Here is a 16,029-nt window from a genome sequence, read left to right as displayed (position 1 = left end):
AGCTAGATTTTTTTCCCCACACCAGGTTTATACCATTAATTTCCTAAAATTTTGTTTAGGAGTTTATATTTTCCCTTTCCATTCCATTTTGCTAGTTTTAACTCCATATTCCAGTCTGTAATTTAAATTTTATTCTGTGGTAAGCTCTTTAGTATGTTTGGGAAGGGAATGAGCACTTGGTAATGTGCACTTTGCAGTGTGCTTGCTATCTCATTCAATAGCTAAATTGTCCTAAAGAAAACGCTACAGAAAGTGTTTAATTTGGAATTCCAACCACCTAGCTTTTCAGATTCTCAAGGAAGGGGGATAACTTTTCTCCCTTGTTACATGAAGGAGCTCTAGAATGGGCTTCTCTTCCAAAGGGCAAAAGAATATCCTCAAAGCTCATCTCCTACTGGGAACTCGTGTGCCTGGGGAAATGCAGTGAAAGAAAGGCTACCCTCTAAACTCCAGAGTCCAGCAGTCTTTTTTATGTCCATTTTTATGTAGCACTTAATAGTTAATCTTTATCCAAAGGAAAGGAAAACACTGATTTGAAAAGATTTATGTACCCCTATGTTCAGTGTAGCATTATTTATAATAGCAAAGATATGGAAGCAACCTAGGTGTCCATCGATAGATGAATGGATAATATATATATATATATATATATATATATGCAAATGGAAATATTTCATTCTTTTTTATTGCTGCAATAAAAAAAGAATGAAATCTTGCCACTTGCAACAACATGGATGGACCTAGAGGGTATTACACTAAGTAAAATAAGTCAGGCAGAGAAAGACAATTGCTGTATGGTTCCACTTACATGTGGAATCTAACAAAACAGACCAAAAACAGACTCAGTGAAACAGAGACCAAAAGGATGGTTACCAGGAGGGAGGGGGTGGGGAGATGGATGAAAATGGGAAGGGAATATAGTAAAAAATACCATGATAGCCCTGACTGGTTTGGTTTAGTGGATAGAGCGTTGGCCTGCGGACTCAAGGGTCCCAGGTTTGATTCTGGTCAAGGGCATGTACCTTGGTTGTGGGCACATCCCCAGTAGGGGGTGTGCAGGAGGCAGCTGATTGATATTTCTCTCTCATCGATGTTTCTAACTCTCTAACCCTCTCCCTTACTCTCTGTAAAAACTCAATAAAATATGTTTTTAAAAAATACCATGATAAGCTTACATGGTGACAGATGATTCTAGAATTAGCAGGGTGATCATGATGTAAGATATAAAATGTCAAACCGCTATATTATACATCTGAAATTAATATGACCAATTTAAGATTGTACACCAACTTTACTTAAATTTTTTTTAAAAAGTTTATCTTTCATTAGCCATGAGAACTGGAGAAGTTGAGAAATTTAAGAGTGGGGAGGGGAAAAAAGGAAGGATTTCCTAATCTCTTTTGTATTCAAAAGGGTATCTGCTATGTGCAAAAGGAAAGTAAACTTAAGTAATATTTGTGATGACTTTATATATTGTAAATAGCCAGAAACCTAGGCACTACCCCTGACTTCTTCCTCTCCTTCATATCCCATATTTAATAATAAGAATGGCTAACATTTATCAGGTACTTACTATGTGCCAGATACTGTGCTATGAACTTTATAAGCCTATTTAATCCTTACTAGAGGTATTATGATTTTAACAGATGAGAAGACTGGCACGTTAAGAGATTAAATTACTTACTTGAACTCATATATCTAGGAATGGTGGGGCCAAATTCACACCCAGGTTATTGTGACTCCAGAGCCCAAAAGTTTACCCACCACTAGTTTAGTCCAGGGTCTCTGGGAGAGCCATCAGAGCCTTATGAATTGAAGGAAGGCAGGAAGGCAGGAAGGGAGGAAGGGAGGAAGGGAGGAAGGGAGCGGGGAGGAAGGTAAGGGAGGGAAGGAGGCAGGGGAGAGGAGGGGGGAGAGAGAGGGAGGGGAGGGGAGGGGGAACAGGAGGGAGGGGAGGGGAGGAGAGGGGAAGGGAGGAGAGGGGAGGGGAGAGAGGGAGGTCCGTCCATTGAATGGGAGAGTCTTAAACTACTAGTATAGTGAAGTTCTAAGAAAGTTCACAATGCTGATAAAACATCTTAGAACTAGCCCAGCAGGCATGGCTCAGTGCTTGAGCATGGATCTATGAACCAGGAGGTCACGGTTTGATTCCTGATCAAGGCACATGCTGGGTTGCAGGCTCTATCCCCAGGGTGGGGCATGCAGGAGGCAGTTGATCAATGATTCTCTCTCATCATTGATGTTTCTGTCTCTCTCTTCCTCACCTTGTCTGAAATCAATAAAAATATATTTTTTTAAAATCTCAGAACTAAGTTTGCCCATCAAAGAAGTCCCACGTTTCCAGGATGGGCTTGCCTTAGTATCCTTCCCACACTTGGTCATGAAGCAGCCTGCAGGGAGCATGACCTTAGCAAGAAGCAGTGATGGGTTAGCAGTCAGTTGTGATCCTTTCTGAGATGTCCATTGTCAATGCTGCCACATTATGCCACACTCTCTCTTCAAACAAATCTGCTGGGTTTTTTCTTCAGCAGATGTATTTACTGCCCTAGTTCAAGCCTCTGTCATTGCTCACCTAGACAATTCCAATCATGCTTTAACTTATTTCCCTACTTCCAGTCTCAATACTCTTAAAACTATTTCCTGCAACATACCAGGACAATCTTTCCAATATATAAATCCAGCTATGAATATATCTGAAGAAGCCTGAAACACTAATTGAAAAGAAAATGCACCCTATGTTCATTGCAGCATTATTTACAATAGCCAAGATTTGGAAGCAGCCCAAGGGCCCATCTCTGGAGATCAGTGGATAAAAACCCTGTGGTACATTTACACAATGGACTACTACTCAGCTGTAAAAAAGAAGGAAATCTTACCTTTTGCAACAGCATGGATGGACCTGAAGAGTATTATGCTCAGTGAAATATAAAGACAAATACCATGATTTGACATATTATATGTGGAATCTAATGAACAAAACAAACAAAATAGAAACAGACTCATAGATACAGCTGTCAGAGGGGAGGGTGTTGGGGACTGGGTGAAAAAGGTAAAGAGATTAAGGGGAGAAAAACAAAACTCATTGACAACAGTTTGGTGATTACCAGAGGGAAAGGGGCATGGAGGGAGGTTGGAGAGGGTAAAGGAGGAATAAATGGTGATGGAAGGAGGCTTGACTTGGGGTGATGAACACACAATACAATGTACAGATGATGTATTATAGAACTGTACACCTGAAACCTGTATAATTTTATTAACCAATGTTACCCCAATAAATTCAATATAAATAAATAAATAAATCCAGCCGTGTCCTAACCCAGTGTAAGAAGCTAGGTGGAGACTTCATTTTGTCAATCTTACAAAAGGTATAATGATCCTCTAGCATACAAAGGACAACAGTCTAACCATTAATTAATGGTTCATTAATTAATTAGGTTAATTTCAAAATTGCCTTATATTCTTTTTGGTGAGGTCATCATTATGATATGTATATATGGGGCTATTTCAGTGACTATATGTCATTCATCTGCTTAAAAATTCTTCAAACAGCCGAAACCGGTTTGGCTCAGTGGATAGAGCGTAGGCCTGCGGACTGAAAGGTCTCAGGTTCGATTCTGGTCAAGGGCATGTACCTGGGTTGCGGGCATATCCCCAGTGGGAGATGTGCAGGAGGCAGCTGATCGATGTTTCTCTCTCATCGATGTTTCTAACTCTCTATCTCTCTCCCTTCCTCTCTGTAAAAAATCAATAAAATATATTTTTTAAAAAATCCTTCAAACATTTGTAAGATAAAACCAAAGCTTTTAATCATGGTATATCAGGATCCCCCAGGATCCAGATACTCCCTACTTCTCTAACATCATTCCTACTATTCCTTACCTGACATTTAATACTCCAAAAATACAGCACTATCACATCTTGCTATGCTGTATCACATCTCCATGTCTTTGTTTATACTCTCCCCTCTACTTGGAATGCTATTTTCTCTTCTCTTCCTCTCCATTTTGTCTATTTGAATCCCATTCAAGATTGCGTGGCTACTGCCTCCTTGGGGTAAGCTTTCCATGACTCATACACACCCCAATTCAAAGATCATTTCATCCAAGCTCTAGCCCAGTGATGGCGAACCTATGACACGCGTGTCAGAAGTGACACGTGAACTCATTTTTTTGGTTGATTTTTCTTTGTTAAATGGCATTTAAATATATAAAATAAATATCAAAAATATACATCTTTGTTTTACTATGGTTGCCAACATCAAAAAATTTCTATATGTGACACGGCACCAGAGTTAAGTTAGGGTTTTTCAAAATGCTGACACACCAAGCTCAAAAGGTTCGCCATCACTGCTCTACCCCAATTCAGGAAGTCTATCTAAGGCACCCAAGGCAGAAAGTCATCAAAGGAAGAGCTCATGACTTCATGAGGCAACTGGCTTTGGTCTGTGTTCAGGGTCACATACACCAGTCAAAGCCACTTCTTATTTTGAGTCTATCAGTTCCTGTTTCCTCAGCTTTTCTATGGATGGTGGTTAAAATAGTACCTATATGAAGCTTCAAGATGAATGGAGAGTTAGAAGTTGGGAGCCTCAGTGAGGAATTCCCTTGGCAGGTCCTAGAAAGGTGATGTCTAGCTTTGAACTTTCAGAACTTGGGGAGGGGAGTGACGGTGGTAGAAATGTTGATGAGGAAGGACGGAGCTTACCAACAAACCATGGGCCATTTCCTTCTGGTTGTAATTCCTGAACTTTCTAACTTTTCATTTCTAATCCCCCTACCTGTGACTCATAGATGTTTCAAGAGACCTTCTGAATGCCTGTGAACTTCAAGAAGGGCAAGGCTGGGGTAGAGGGATGATGTAGCCTATGGTAAACCACATAGGGTTAGAATTTGGCCACAGTGACTGCAGTTACTAAGATTCCAAAGATTTCCTTAGTGCTTTTTGGTAAATCTCTCTTTTTCCAAGGCTGAAAAGTTGCATTTCTAACTAAATACATAGGTGGGAGATGCCTGGTATGGAGAACAAGATAGTATATTCTGATTCTGGGACCCTACATTTATTGCCATCATGGGATGAGAAACATGAGGAACATGAATATTCTTTCTCAGCAGGCCTAGTGTTCCCAACCTTCAATAAGCTCTGCCTGTTTTTGTGTATTTCACAAGGCTCAGTGTGGTGACTAAGTAAACACCTGGGCATTGTCAAGTCAGAAGTTTACATGAAAAATAGATATGAATCAATGTTGTTTATATCACAATATTAGAAATGAAAACAAGAAAAATCATACTGGCTATTAAGAATCATTAAGGTATCTTACAGCCATTGTTACTCTGTACAAACAGAACACACAATTACTTTTTTTATTGGCACTTGAGTGTAGATCATCTGGAAATATAAACATGAGAATAGAGTGAAGCAAGAAATTTAGTTCCATTCACTTTTTTAAATTTAAATTTTATTTTTTAAAGACTTTATTTTTCTAAAGTGGTTTTAGATTTACAATAAAATTGATAGGGAGGTACAAAGATTGCCCATATATTCCCACCCCTACATATGCATAGCCTTCCCATGATCAACATCACTAACCAGAATGGTACATTTTTTACCAAGGATGAACCTACATTGACACATCTAATCACCCAATGTCCATACTTTACCTTAGGGTCCACTCTTGGTGCTGTACGTTCTATGAGTCTGGACAAAGGTACAATGACATGTACCCACCATTGAAATATCGTTAGGAATATTTCCATGGTATGATAAAAATCCAAAGCCATTATGTTTTAAAATATTTTCCAAAACCACCCTAATGTAAACAGTTGGTATGGCACTGAAATAGATAGGCAGATGAAAGGAGAAAGGTAGACAGTCCAGATATGGGCCCAGGTGCAAACAAAGTAAGTTTAGATAAAAGGAGCAGTCCAAATCAGAAGGGAAAACATTCAATAAATGGTGTTGGGATAAGTACTTATGAAATCATAAAGTACTAGACTAAAACAATACATTTTGTATAATCATGTCATGGAGAAGCCTTTTTCTAAGTGTGACATAAAATCCAGAAGTCATAGAGAAAAGAATTGTAAATATAATTATAGTTGACCCTTGAACAGTGTGAAGGTTAGGGGCACAGTAAAAAATCTGTGTATAACCTTTGACTCCCCAAAAACTTAGTTGTCCTTTGGTTCCCCCCTGGGGGGATGATTGGTTCCAGGACCCCCATGGATACCAAAATCCATGGACGCTCAAGTCACCTATATAAAATGGCATAGAGCACTACATATAGTTGCTCCTCCACATGCGTGGATTCCCAACCGAGGATTGAAAACAGTACAGGTATTTATTCATTCTAGGTTATCACTTGCTTTGCAAAGCAGACATAGTTCAGCAAAAGTGAAAATAAAAGGCTTATTTAGCTAGAATTCCATGTCTTACTACCATTTTAAAACTTAATTTTCTTTCCCAGAGATATTACAATAGATTGAATAAAATTCCTGGGCAATGAAGGTGTTAAAATAATTTTTGGAAAATATATTGGGCATTGTAGCTGCATTGCATACCTATGAAGACATCTCAACAGCTCCTTTGTCACTAGTTGCTAGTGTGTGACAGAAAGAGCCTGGAGAAGAAGAAAGTCATGAGGCTTAATTTATGGTCCTGTCATTACCACCAATATCTGACCAAGGGTGAGAGGCTTATGTCAGAGTATTCATTCAGTCATCAGCTTTGTGAAGCTTAATATGTGCCAGGCCCTTATACTGTAAGTCCTCAGGTTACATCGGAGATCCTTTCCTATGGCGTGATGTAACGCAATTTTCACGGTAAGTCAGAACCCACCTACATATAAGCACCTACGTCACTCACATGGAGCACATACACAGCAGTAATGAAGTGAAACAGTAAAAAAAATTAAAAGAAAGATAACAATTCCTGACCTTTACTTGTGGTAAATAAATAATAAAAAAGATAAAGCACATATGTACATACGTGAAAATTATGGAACTTTTTTTTTATAAATAAATGGGAGACAGCGACATAACCACAAAATGATGTACATTGAGTCCGACATAACCCGAGGACTGCCTGTACAACAATATTAAATTCTGTATACCATACCATCATATAACATATATTATGAGTATGACATAATATATTACAAAATAAAATAAGGTATTGAGGAGCTGCCAACTATCTGTGAAAGAGCCAAGCTCTCCCCAAATTCAATGTCACCCATTCGGTCCCCACTCCTAACTTTGACATTCAATGTGCTGCATCATCTGTCTCCTGTCTGCTTCTTTGGCCCTAGCTCTTGACACTGCTCTTCCCATCTCCTGAGGTTCCTATGTTACACCCAAACCAAATGACTTGCAGTTCCCCGTTGTGATTTCGTGCCAGTATGGCTTTGCAAAAGGCTTTTTTCTTGCCTGTTTATAACACTTGTACTTATCCTTTGCAACCTGGTTCAAAAGTTGGCTCTTCAGGAAAGACTTCCCCTAGATCCTCTCTGTATTTTATATATACCTTTGTCATCCCACTTAACACACTATCCTGCAGTTGTTTAAGTACTTAGCGAAGTATGCAAATGAGTCCCCCATCAGTGTGTAAGCAGAGACCCTGTCTCATTCATCTTTGTGTGCCAGTGTATAGCACATGCCTGGAGAGAAGGAGCACTTGATCCATTTTATAAATGAGTGGATGCATAAAAAATGAATCAACCATATTACAGCAGCAGGTTTTCTTTGTAGTATGACATTTCTTAATAGAGTGACAGTTCTGGTAAAATTTGCATCTCTCTTGGATTCCATCTTATCTCTACCTCAGTCCCCGCACAATGGACACTACTAAAGCATTACAGTGAGGCTCTTGTAACAGTTACTTGAGTGTTACTTACTGTGCAGTTGGTGCAGCCTTGCATAGGGAAAGGTTAACTTGAAAACACACCAAGTCACCAAGTATATATCATTTTAATCTTGACAGTGTACGTTTAAGCAGATGGCCGAGTTTTTCTTCCTTCACATAGCTAGCATCTCTCCAAACAAGCTTAGATAGCAAACTGTTTTCTTTGGCAAATTGATTAATGAGGACATTACTCATTTGCCCGGCTGTATGACATGTCCAATAACATTGTCATTTTGTTTCTGGCGTGTTGGGTAAAAATATCCAGGAATTTACTACCAATGGAGTGACCACCTGTTTGTTGGAAACGTTAAAGAGGGAAATCTGGGGAGACAGCTCCCTGGAAGAATGCTGACGGGGGTCCGACTCCACCTTCCCACAACAAACTGTCCTCTCCAAACTTAGCAATAGCACCTGTGGAAACAAGGGGACAGCTGTGCTGGGTACCTTAGTTATTGGATGGCTGGGGACTGAGCTGCCCTGCGGGCACCTGGAGAAACTGCAGAAGTAGTTCTTCCCAAGCCTAAAGGAGGGCAGAGCCCCGGGGGCTTTCAAGCCCCGCATCAGTGGCAAGGATAGAGGTAGAATCAAGGGAGGAAAAAAGCATGAATGAGATTCGGGATGGGAAGTAGGGAGGAAACAACTGGAGAGCAGGAAACTGAGCAAGTGTCGTTGATACTACTTACTCAGGGATCCTAACAGTGTGTGTGTGTGTGGGGGGGGGGGGGGGGGCGGCGAGGAGGGATTCAGAGGATGAGGGTTACCATGAAGAAGAGGTACAGTCTTTTTCTCTGGAAGCTATAACTGGGCAGAAAGGGAGCAAGCATGTGTTTGGGACTCACCTGCAGCAGCCAGAACACAACAGATCAACAGACAAGTTCCGTGCTAAGCGGGAAAGGAGGCTCTCTAAGGGAATCGCCAGAAGGCCTGAAGCTTTCCAAGAGAAAACAAAATCTTAAAGGATTTTGTTAATCTTAAACTGGACAAAATCTTAAAGGATTAGGGAAAGAAACCGCCCCCTCACCCCCCCACCCCCACCCCTGCCAGGACTGCTGTCTGAAAACACAAAACAACAAAAACCACAGAGCACAACACAAGAACACCATGGGAAGAGGGAAAGGGTGAAGTGTGGAGGAGCAGGTCAAGGCTGATGACCAAGGTGCCGAACACTCCAGCAAAAGACCCACATTTCTTGCACAATTCCTAACTGCGTGTGCATCAGCCAGCATGAGGCCATCTTGAATTGGCGCAAACTCAACTCAAGCAGCTTATCTGAGCTAGGCGGCATTACTTAAGCTAAAATGACTTTCTGTTCGACTTTAGAGAAATATCTAGAGGCCAGAGCTTCAATGTAAAGTCGGTCTATAGAATGTCCAGTGGGAAATATGTACTCCTGATAAAAGCGGAAGGAGGGTGCTGCTGCTTTTGTGTCTTGAATCTCATCATCCTGAGGGCAGCAGGAGTGTCGGGAGACGCTGGAGCAACAAACTCTTAAGACTTTCTCATTCCTACGATCATTATAAAATGAGTCCTGTAACAGACTAGCTAGTTGCATAAACTGTTAGTTCTGATAATACCATCCTTTTGGGGAAACAAGGTGGGTGATCGAATTTAAAGAAGAAAAATGAAAGGAACAAAGAGCTTAGTGTTTCTGTGGAAAATATGTGTACGCCTATACCAAGTTCCTATGGATCACGGTGGTTACATGCCCCATAAGTCCTAGTAGAAGGCCCCAGAAAATGGCCGGCAGCACCAAGTCCAGAACAGAAATGGAAACAGAATAATCTTTTCACTTCAATTAAAACACAAAAAAGCAGAAGTGTGATTCTTCATCCACACACAATGGGAGGTGTACCTGAGGCAGTTCTGGGGACTGCCCCTGGAAAGAGAGGTATCAGTGTCAGAAACTGCTCGGCAAAGGCCACTCAGGACTTCACAGGTGTGGGGAAAGACTTGTTAAAAAGGGAAAGGCTGAGAAATAGCTTGGTGTGAACCTATAAAAAACATAAACAGTGAGGGCAGAATCAACCTTGGCTTGCTTACAAAATAGGAATAAAGGGGTGTCCTTTAAAACCCATTTGAGATACACTTAGAATTCACATAGCAAGCGATGATTTGGACACCTTTATAAATTACAGAGACAGATATGGAAATAATTATTTCTGTTTCCATATCTAACTTTTAACGATAATGTTAGCTAGAACAACCATGCTGTTCTACCAGAGACTGCTTGTTGGTAACAGAAATACAGGGTGAGGGAAAAGTAGGTTTACAGTTATGAGTATGCAAAACACAGAGTTTATTCTTGTATTATTTGTTAATTATTTTCCATATGAACAACTTTTGTCCCACCCTGTACTGTTAGCAGAATTGGTCAGCTTCCATGTAGCAATACCTTCATTCCTATGAGCTAATATTCATGCAAACATTTTTTAGAAACTGTCGAGTCGTATTACTACTACTAATATTATATTTTTATCACACAGAATATTAGGTACTGTACCATTCAGGTAACATGGTATTAACCAAAGAAGACTGACATTAACCACCTTCAGACTTAAATGTTTCTGGAAACAATTCTATGCTTAACCAAAAAGATTTAAAGGTATGTCCTGAAATAAAAGTCTTCTTATGTAGTTGTGGGAAGCCTTTAAAGTCAAAGGCCTTGAAAATATGCTTTAAAAGAATTCTTTTTTTTTTTATTATTGATTTCTGAGAAGAAGGGGAGAGATAGAAACATCAATGATAAGAGAAAATCATTGATCAGCTGCCTCCTGTACACCCCCCACTGGGGATCAAGCCCAAAACCTGGGTATGTGCCCTAACTGGGAATGGAACCATGACCTCCTGTTCATAAGTCGGCACTTAACCACTGAACCATGCTGGCTGGGCAAGAATTCTTAACCTAACTATGTAAATGAGTAAAAAAAATAAATGGAGATATGTGTTACCAAATAAAAAAATCAGAATATCCATAATATTAAAAAGTAATGCCAGAAAGAAAGAGTTGAAGCTATTTTCATCTAGCAATAGCACCTAACAAGAGGCAGGAAATATTAACACTTAAATTCTCAAAAATATTATTTGTGGCTTTTTGAAAATATCTTTAGGATCATAAGTACATCTGATAAGGTCCCAATAGTAAATTTTAGGGTGTGGTGTTTTTTTTTTCTCCTTAGAAATAGGGAAGATTGAAGCAAAATTTGAAGCAGTTAAAATCATTCAAAATCGAAGACATGGTTCCCCTGCTGCTTTCCTGAAGTCTACGGGTACCAAAACCACACGTCCTCCTGGATAACCTAGGATTCCAGGCTTCTGCTTCTTAAAAATACAAGCTCTGGAAGAGGAGCCCTGTCAGATTTTCATTCAGCAAACAATTCTGGTTTACCAACTCTTACATGGAAACAACAACCTCAAAAGTGAACTTAGAGGAAAGAAAGCTGCTTTTATAAAAAATTTTCTGAACAATAAATGCAGTGTGTTGTTTTTTTTCTTCCTTACTCTATGACATGTACCATGGTAAGTTTAAACTTCTTCAGGTCTGAGTCAGTAGAATGAGATGTGCTTGTTTAATGTGTTTCTATTGAGTAAGTCCTCAGGGGAATTGTGAAAGAAGGTACCTGGTCACTTGTTTCTTCATCTCCCTCCTATCTCCCCCAACCCTAACCCTACAGGTATCTAGTGTTGACTTGCTTCTCTTTAAATGCTCAAAGTCCCACCATAGCAAACATATCTCCCCAAATCTATTCCCTTTTTATAACACCTGTCCTTTAAAGTCATAGAATTTTCTTCTTCTACACCTAAACCCCATATTAAACGAATCGTTAGGTAACAAGTGAAAGGGGGAGAAGGAGCACATTCATACTAAAGTGTAAATGACTAATAGCAGTGCCTAGTAAGCCATCTCTTACAAAGGGTAATTCAATTTTAAACAGTTGCTTACAGACCAAATAAATAAATTTTCTATTATTTCCTCAAATAAGGGCACACTTTATTCTTTTCTACTGAGTGAAGTAAAATATATGGCTTGGGAATAACAGCACTATTTTAAGTGGGAATGGTAGTTAGGACAATATTAAGAAACGTTGTTGAGTTTAAGAAGGTTTTAGTATATTGGTGAAGGGGAAGAGGTAAGGCAAACTCTAAACATGGGAGGTTTTGGTTCCTTGAGCTTCATTTTCTCTTCCTTATTTTTATGCTGATTGTGTCTCTTTTTCCTTCTTTTTCAACAGACTGTTTCAGTCCTTCTTGGAATTATTTGTTTATTTCGCTCCTGCTGACAAGCTGGAGGTTGAATTATGTGCTCAGTCTGAAAATGTTCCTTTAGGCTCGTGCCTCTGAACTTTCTAGCCAATGCAGAGTAAATAGGTACTGTGCTGTATGCAAATGTAGGCATATTTGACTGAGTAGGCCAAAGGAGGGGAGGCATTCTGCAAAATGCCTTTAGAACAGAAACAAACTTTTGAGATGAAATATTTTAAAGCCTCATGAAAATAAACTAAACTCTTCGGGAACAGAAAGTACAGAGGAATACTTATCTATACAATAAATTGGAGAAAAACCACACACGAAGCAAGACGTGACTAATACTTCAGCAGTGAGCTCACCTCAAGCATTTCATGAATTTCACATGACCCACCCACTTTTTCTCAGTACCTCTCAAGATTACCATATCAGCAGCAATAATACTCTGTTGTTCTGAGTGCCAGATTTACATATCAACGTAGCCATGGCATTCCTGAATGTAGAATATTGTACTGTTCCCCTTGTTTGTGGTTTCTATAAGGTTAATTTTTGTTCCCTTACCCTCCTCACTTAATCTCATGCCACCCCCTACCTCTCTTCAATCAGAGGTTTGTTTTTATCTATGAATAGTTTTCCTCTTTTCTCATTTTCTGTGTCAAAATTTGAACTATCCACAAATTCACTGTACAACCATGCTGCTTTTTAAATTTTTTATTATTCAGCTATAGATGATCAACTCTTTGAAAAGATAAGCCAGGGACAGAAAGTAACAGCTGGTCACTTCTAGGATGGCTCTGGGATACCTTCTTTCTCAAATATATGGTAAGTTAAGGTGGGTCAGAAGTTACCATGGTAGAGTTCATGGCTACCTTTGTTTCTTTCTTGGCAGGCTTTGTTTTTAATTATTTCTATTTCTAAATTGGAGATGGGGAAAAATCTCCATGCCAGAACTGAGTCAAGCAACTTTCATTTCCAATGAAAGTTTGGAAAGGGCTAGATAATTTTTAAATTCATAGACTCTCATGTGTCAAATTTAATGGAAAACCAGCTGGAGCCTAAGAAGCTATTTTAATGAGCTTCCTTTTTCTCTGATGTTTCCCCAGAGGCATGTGCCAAGCGGGCCCATGTGGCCTAGGGAGTAACATGATCATCTTGGCTCTGTTTAGACACCTGTGCTCTTTTAGCCTAGTGGTAAGAAGAACAGAAGAGAGAGGGATGAGGGCATGGAAGGCATGCAGGCCTAGTGGGCGTGGGTGTGTGCCATGCTGCTTAGGAATTCACTACAAGAAACTCCACAGCAGCGGCAAAGCCTGATGCATCATAGGCCAACAGTGCCTCTGTGTGGGATTTCTGAGAGTGCATGAAATGTGTCTGTGTATGTTGGGGAGGGAAAAATGGGGGGAGGAGAAAATATGCATTTTTAAAAGGGATTGCATGCCTTTGAGGTTTTTTCGAGAAGGCGATATAGGGGAAAATGATTAAAAACCATGAATACAAAGTATGCCTGGGAGTCGGAGAGCATATTTTTCTTCTAAACTTCTTCCCACTCCTTAAAGAACATACATTTGCTGTGTTCACTTTTCCTTTTCTAGCAATCAGTGTGATGCTTGACGCTCCCTACCCACTTAACACATAGATATTAAACTTGATCTGTATTATTTTTCACCAGGAGTCTTGTTTAGTGATTATTCATAGTCTCCTGTGTGTGTGAATTTCTCCTTCCTGGATTATACAGTTCTTGAGGGTTTATACTTATAGAAGTTAATCTTCACTCTTGTTCTTCCTCACCAATTTGTTACTAATTCTGGGTATTTCTCTGCAAATGTTGAACATATGACTACACAATACTTTTTCATAAGATTTTCTTCCACTTACAATGTCTTCTTTTATGATGTGATTAAGTTTATTTTTATAAATTAAAAATTTTTTAAAATAAAGTATTTCCACGCTTTCTAAAGTGTTTATAGTTTTTCTTAAATTTAATTCCTATTTTAATTGTGTAATATTTCATATGTACAGAGATACAAAGAGGATACACAACATACATCCCAACCAACAGATTTAACATATTCGCTTCATCTCTTTAAAAGTTAAATACATAGCCAACCACCCAGGACCCTTTGAATCTCAGCTCCCCTCCCTCCCTAGAGAAAACCACCCTCCTGAAGCTGGTATACATGCTGCCCCTGCGAGTTTTTAGATTCCCACTACGTGGTTCAAACAATCTTAGCCCTCCTTCCCGAGGGGCTGGCAAGTGGGTCTGTGGGCTGCTCACACCCAGCCAAGCATGGGTGGGTAAGTTCCATTACAAAGGGCTGGATGCATTTTTCTTTTTTATTGAACTTCTTGGGGTGACATTGGTTATTAAAATGATATAGGTTTCAGGTGTACAATTCTATAATACATCATCTGTATATTGTATTGTGTGTTCACCACACCAAGTCCAGTCTCCTTCCATCACCATTTATCCCCCCAATGCCCTCTTCTACCTCGCCTCAACCCCCTTCGCTTCTGTGAATCACCATACTGTGTCTATTGAGGGTTTTGTTTTTTTTGTGTGTGTGTGTTTTTTTTTTGTGTGTGTGTGTGTGTGTATGTTTTGTTTTGTTTTGATCCCTTCACCTTTTTTCACCACCATCCCCCCAACAACAGTCAGTCTGTTCGCTATCTATGAGTCTGTTTCTATTTTACTTGTTAGTTTATTTTGTTCATTAGGTTCCACGTATGAGTGAAATCATATGGTACTTGTCTTTCTCTGACTGCCTTACTTCACTGAGCATAATGCTCTCCAGGTCCATCCATGTGGGTGCATTTTTGTCACAGGAAGGAAGAGTGGCAGAGAACTAACCCAGGAGAAAGACAGTTCCACCTTGAAGAACAGGGCCTACAGGCAGCGAAGGCATACGGAGGATGCAAACGGAGGGCGGGCTGGGCACAGGATGAGGCGGCGAGGAGGTGGAAAGGGGCTCTTGGAGGTGTTCAACAAAAGGGGTTTTAGGTGAGGAACAGGCAGAGAGCCTGCACTAACACAGACTTTGGCCCCCTTGATCCTCAAGAGAGGATGTAGCTGGGCAACTCTCAGAGCGCCAGGTCTGGGCCCCACAGTCACTACCCTAACATGCCAGACCCCTTCCCCACCTCAGGACCGGCCTAGGCTGCATTTACTTGGAAGAGGTTACCTTCTTCATAGAGCCTTTGAAGGACTGCATAGATCACAGAGATGACTCAACTTGCCTGTCAGTGCTCTTACTCAATTTGGAGTTGCCAAATACAACAGAAGACACCCAGTTAATTTTCATTTTCACACAAAGAATATATATTTTTTTTTTTTTAGTAAGAACGTGTCTCAAATATTGCATGGGACATACTTATACTACAAAAGGTATTTATCTGAAAATCCAACTGTAAGTGAATGTCCTGTATACTTACTGCTGAATCTGGGAACTGTGTTATCTCCATTGAATTTTGGAAGCGTGTGAAAGGGATCAAAGGGCTCTCCAGGATGACATGAACGAACACACAACCTCTGTCCAGTCCTCAATGGCCTGATACGGGCTGGCACAACAACGAGCTCACGGACTTTATTAAACCAGGAGGGCACAATGACACTCATTTTTTCAATGGCTTTATTGAGATATAATTCACATACCATAAAATGTACTCATTTAAAATAAGTGGGTTTTAATATATTCACGGGGCTGTGCAGCCATCACCAGATCAATTTGGGGACATTTCAAGAGCTCAAAAAGGAACCCGGGACCCATTAGCGATCACTCCCCCATCCCGGCTCCCCGCCCTCCCCGTTGTTCCCCAACCCTTGCCCCCGCCAACCACTCAACTTTCTGTGTCTTTGAACTTACCTATTCTGGACATTTCTTTACAAATGGAATC

Source organism: Myotis nattereri (genome assembly GCF_964212035.1).
Source record: "Myotis nattereri genome assembly, chromosome: 2".
Lineage (NCBI taxonomy): Eukaryota > Metazoa > Chordata > Mammalia > Chiroptera > Vespertilionidae > Myotis > Myotis nattereri.
The sequence above is the reverse complement of the archived record's forward strand: the minus strand, read 5'-3'. Positions refer to the sequence as shown.